Here is a 6,000-nt window from a genome sequence, read left to right on the forward strand (position 1 = left end):
GGATTGATCCTTCCTGGCCCTTGTTCTGGGTGTCTTTGGGTGAACATGCACGGTGACGGGACGCTGGCCACTCTCCCTATCCTCACTGGCTACCTCAATTCACCTCAGTGTTGTTGTGGTGAATGTATAGAGTGATTTCTTATTCTGCTTTTAGACTGTGAGCCCACTGTTGGGTAGGGACTGTCTCTATATGTTGCCAACTTGTACTTCCCAAGCGCTTAGTACAGTGCTCTGCACACAGTAAGCGCTCAATAAATACGATTGATGATGATGATGATGATATCTGTCTCCCCACTCTTTAGGCTGTTAGCTCACTGTGGGCAGGGAATGTGTTCATTGTTGTATTCTCCCAAGTGCATAGTACAGTGCTCTGCACGAAGTATGTGCTCAATAAATGCAATTGAACAAATGGCACATAGTAAGCACTTGGCAAATACCTTTTTAAAAAAAAGAAAAAAACCTTACAGTTTTACGGTCTTCAGCCGTAGGTCCCAGAATACACCCTGGCTCCAGGGCAAGCTAGTGAACTTGAAGTCAGGATTTAAAAGGTTTCATTTCCGTGAACCTTGAAGCCACATCCTCACGGCATTTATAAATCTGTGCAGGCAGGGAATTCTGGCCAAGGTGAATTTTACCCAGTTGATCAGGATATTGAGCTTAGTTTTCTCCTTAGGGACTGATAGGACTGAAAAATTCCTTTCTTATTAATTCCTTTTTTTTTGGGATCAGTTTTTCATACTAATGTTGGGACCTCAGGCAACACAAGAAATTATCGAAAGACAATCCACCAAGATCCCTCTAGTGATGCTGGTGGTGCCGGAAATGCTGCTGCTGATGTCTGACCCCTTCGGCTCTTTATTTCTGCTTTAAGTTCAACGAACCCAAACCAGCAGTCTTTGAGGAGATAACACTCCCCGGCCCCACCAAATCAATACTGTTCAGTGACATAAGAAAGACGTAAGGATCACTGTGGGCAGGGAACACATCTACCAAGTCTGTAATACTGTACTCTCCCAAGCACTCATTTCAGTGCTCTGCAAAAAAGTAAATATCGCTGATGAAAAATATGATCAATTGATCTGGACTCTCTGAGGAGGCTGAGGGGGATTTCCCAAACTCCTATTCTCGGCCTCCTTCCTACATGTGCTATCAAACATGCTATCCTTCTGATGCTCCCAACCAGCTGAGTAGTGACATTTGAAATCACCAAATGGGCTGTGTAATGCAAGTAGACGAACCTTTTTTTTGCTTGCTTGTTTTGGGCTTTTTTAATGGCATTGGTTAAGCACTTACTATGTGTCAAGAACTTTTTCTAAGCACTGGGGTAGAGACAAGCTAATCGGGTTGTACACAGTCCATGTCCCATATGGGGTTCATGATCTTAATCTCCATTTTACCTCTGTAACTGAGGCCCAGAGAAATGAGGTGACTTGCCCCAGGTCCCAGAGCAGACAAGGGGCGGAGCCAGGACTAAAACCCAGGTCCTTCTGACTCCTAGGCCCATCCTCTAACCATGAGGCCACGCTGCTTCTTATTTGGGATAGGGACCTTTGCGCTGAAGGGGGTGTTGGTGGTGATTACATAACCATTTTGACAGACAGAAGTGTTTTTTAAGGCTCTGATTGGCTGGTCTCCTTTAGAGGAGGAAGCCGAAGGACAATAAATCCTGGGGCAGCCCAGCGGCTGGGCCTGTCCATCCCTGGGGTTGTGATTCAGGTTGTGTGGAGTGGACGCCTGGGAAGATGAAGACGCTGCTGCTTCTGAGAACGTTCCTGGTGCTGAACTTTGTGCTCCTAATTGAAATGCACGTTTACTTACAGATGCCGTTCATCCTCGAAAAGGTAATGGCCAAAGGCCTCCCTCCCAGCCGTGGGAATGGTGACTCACTGCACCTCTCTGGCCTCTTCCTGACATCAGGAGCGGCTTGGGCTTGGGATCAAAGTAAGAGAGGGAGGGCAAGGGTACCAGCCCCGGGGTGAGGGGAAACTGACAGGGGCCACCACCTTGGAAAGGGGCATGTGAGGGACGAGTTATTAGCCAGTTGATTGTCCAATCTCAGAGACAGAGGGGCAGCTACAGCTAACCTGCTCAGCCCCAGGAGCCAGATGAGGCTGTCCCAAAGCTAAAATCATCAAAATGGAGGCTCAACTTTGGCCTATGCTCCAACCCCTTCGAGGCTGTGTGTGGATTGATAGTGCAGTCCTGCTACTATGCCAGGGCAAGGCAGGCCTCCAAGCCTGCCATGGTCCTGGCGATGCCGTGAAAGACTTTTGCTCCTCCCCAAGCCCAATCTCCACCCGTGGTTGGTGGTGGGTGTGCCACACCCTCGGGGGTGGGAATAATAATAATTAATAATAACTGTGGCATTTCTTAAGCGCTTACCATGTGCCAGGCACTGTTCTAAGCACTAGGGCAGATACAAGCTAATCAGGTTGGACGCAGTCCCTGTCCCACATAGAGCTTCACAGTCTTAACCCCCATTTTACAGATGAGGAAACTGAGGCACAGAGAAGTTAAGTGACTTGTCCAAGGTCACACAGAGGACAAGTAGTGAAATCAGAATTAGAACACAGGTCCTTCTGAATCCCAGGCTCATGCTCTGTCCATTAGACCGCACTGTTTCTCCTCTGGGCCCATGTCCATGCCCATGCCCTCCCTCCTACCCTGATCTTGGCAGGAAGCTGGCTTCCAGCCGTCCCAGCAGGGATTAACCTTTGCCAGGGGTAGTCAGGTCCCGGGGTGGACAGCAGCAGAGACCCTAACTCCAGTGAACCCTAGGAAAATGTCTCTGTTTCCCTCAACTCTGACTCTCTCTCTTTTCTGTCTCCCTGGGTTCTCTCTCCTTTCTAACCTCCAGGCTCAAAATGAAGAGCCATCTGGAGGCCCGCTGACCCCTTAATTCATTAATTCGATCATAAATTTAATAAGCACTTCGTGTATGCAGAGCACTGTACTACGTGCTTGGAAGAGTACACTATAACAATATGTTACAAGAAGCAGCGTGGCTTAGTGGAAAGAGTCTTGGGACTTGGGAGTCCCAAGGCTTGGGAGTCAGAGGACGTGGGTTCTAATCCCTACTCCACCACTTGTCTGCTGTGTGACCTTGGGCAAGACACTTAACTTCTCTATGCGTCAGTTACCTTATCTGTAAAATGGGGATTAAGACTGTGAGCCCCACGTGGGGCAACCTGATTTCCTTGTATCTACCCCAGAGCTTAGAACAGTGTTTGGCATATACTAAGCGCTTAACAAAAACCATACCAAAACAATAATAATAACAGTAAACAGACACATTCGCTGCCCACAATGAGCTTACAGTCTAGATGGAGAGACAGACATTAATGTACATAAATAAATTACAGATACGTACATAAGTGCTGTGGGGCTGGGAGAGGGGATGAATAAAGGGAGCAAGTCAGGAAGACACAGAAGGGAGTGGGAGAAGAGGAAAGGAGGGCTTAGTCAGGGAAGGCCTCTTGGAGGAGATGGGCCTTCAATAAGGCTTTGAGGGTGGGGAGAGTCATTGTTTGTCGAATTTGAGGAGGGAGGGCATTCCAGGCCAGAGGGAAGATGTCAGCGAGGGGTCGGTGATGAGATAGACAGGATCAAGGTACAGTGAGAAGGTTAGCATTTGAGAAGCTTAGTTTGCAGCCTGAGTTGTATTAGGAGAGTAGTGAGGTGAGGTAAGGGGGGGCAAGATTATTTAGTGCTTTGAAGCCAGTGGTGAGGAGTTTTTGTTTGATGCGAAGGTGGTTGGGCAACCACTGGAGTTTCTTGAGCAGTGGTGAAGAAGGGAGGGAGAGGGACTTGGGAGGGACAGGGGAGATTTTAGAGGGAAACCAAACTCCTTGCTATCTCTCTGCAAATTCATTCCTCTTCCTAAATTCCCCATCTCTGTTGGCATCTACATGAAAAACATGACTTAGCCTTGTCCCTGATCTTCCTTCCTCCTACCCTCTTCCCTATACCTCTGTCATCCATCTAAAACATTCAGAACGTCACTCCGCCCCTCAAATCTACTAATGGTGACCCATTTCCCTCCACAGCAAGCCAGAACTCATCAGCACCGGCTTTGAGGCTCCCCACCAAGTCTCTAATGCTACCACTTTGCACTTTTCATCTGCCACAACCCAGTTCACACTCTTCGCTGCTTCAATGGCCTGGACCTCAAATTCCACTATCCCTTTACTTCCCCCTCCATACCGTAAGCTCACTGTGGGCAGGAAACATGTCTAACAGCTCTGTTGTATTGTACTCTCCCAAATGCTTAGTGCCTCTCACCGCACAGAGTGAATGGTTAATAAATACCACTGATCAACTGATTGATTTCCCCCTACCTGGTGTTCCTTCTGGCTTAGTGGAAAGAACGTGGGCTTGGAAGTCAGAGAACATGGGTTCTAATCCAGGTTCCACCACTTGTCTGCTGTGTGACCTTGGGCAAGTCACTTAACCTCTCTGTGCCTCAGTTACCTCATCTGTAAAATGGGGATTAAGACTGTGAGCCCCATGAGGGACAACCTGATTACCTTGTATCTACCCCAGTGCTTAGAATAGTGCTTGGCACATAGTAAGTGCTTAACAAATACCTTCCCTCTCCAGCTCATCCCATCCTCATTTGTCTCCCAGGACCCATTCTCTGATCAATGTCCTTTTTCCTGATTTGTGACATCCCCACAGCCGCCTCAGCCCTTGTGTATGTATCGATTTATAAACTCCTCTCAGTTACTCATTCGTTCCATTTTCTTTTCTCCTGCCATCAATTGACTGTTTCAGCATCCAATTGTGTCTGTCTGTCACCCCCGTTACACTATTAATCTGCTGGAAGGAGTCCTTCTGCTTGTATTAACTGCGCCCAAATGCTCGGTTTGTGCCTGTCAACGAGGAAGGGTTCAGTAACTAGTGGAGATAAGGGCCACGGGGAGTGAATGGTATATGGGACTCTTAAAGCAGGGGAAGCAGGGTGGAAGGCTGAGCAGGACATGGGAAGGGGACAGGAACACCAAAGTTCACCCAGCAGACAAGTGGAGGAGCTGGAATTAGAACTCAGGTCCTCTGACTCCAGGCCCATGCTCTTGCCACTAGGTCATGCTGCTTCCCATTGCTGGTTGGGCTCTTTCTTTAAGTTTGTTTAGGAGTTTTTTATGAAATGTGTTAAGTACTTTATTCCATGCCAGGCACTGTAATGAGCTAACCAGATTGGACACAGTCCATGTCCCACATATACAAGCTTATTAGGTTGGACAGTCCATGTCCCACATAAGGACCACACCCACGTCCTCCCCCTGGCCTGGAATGCCCTCCCTCCACACATCCGCCAGGCTAGCTCTCTTCCTCCCTTCAAAACCCTACTGAGAGCTCACCTCCTTCAGGAGGCCTTCCCAGACTGAGCCCCCTTTTTCCTCTCCTCGTCCCCATCTCCCCCGCCCTACCTCCTTCCCCTCCCCACAGCACCTGTATATATGTTTGTACAGATTTATTACTCTATTTATTTTACTTGTACATATTTACTATTCTATTTATTTTGTTAATGATGTGCATCTAGCTTTATTTCTATTTATCCTGATGACTTGATACCTGTCCACATGTTTTGTTTTGTTGCCTGTCTCCCCATTCTAGACTGTGAGCCCGTTGTTGGGTAGGGACCGTCTCTATATGTTGCCAACTTGTACTTCCCAAGTGCTTAGTACAGTGCTCTGCACACAGTAAGCACTCAATAAATATGACTGAATGAATGAATGAATAGGGCACACAGTCTTAATTCCCATCTTACAGATGAGGTAAATGAGGCACAGAGCGACTTGTCCAAGGTTACATAGCAAACAAGTAGTGGAGTTGGGGTTAGAACCCAGGTCCTTCCAGGCTTGTGCTCTAGACACTAGGCCACCCTGCTTTTCTGTTTTGTTCTACAAAGCCCAGGACAGCACCCCCGATGTAGCAGTAAGTACTCAATGACTGCATCTCCTATGTGTGGAACCCATTCAATCAATCAATCAATCAATC

This window comes from Tachyglossus aculeatus, chromosome 4 (genome assembly GCF_015852505.1).
Source record: "Tachyglossus aculeatus isolate mTacAcu1 chromosome 4, mTacAcu1.pri, whole genome shotgun sequence".
Classification (NCBI taxonomy): domain Eukaryota; kingdom Metazoa; phylum Chordata; class Mammalia; order Monotremata; family Tachyglossidae; genus Tachyglossus; species Tachyglossus aculeatus.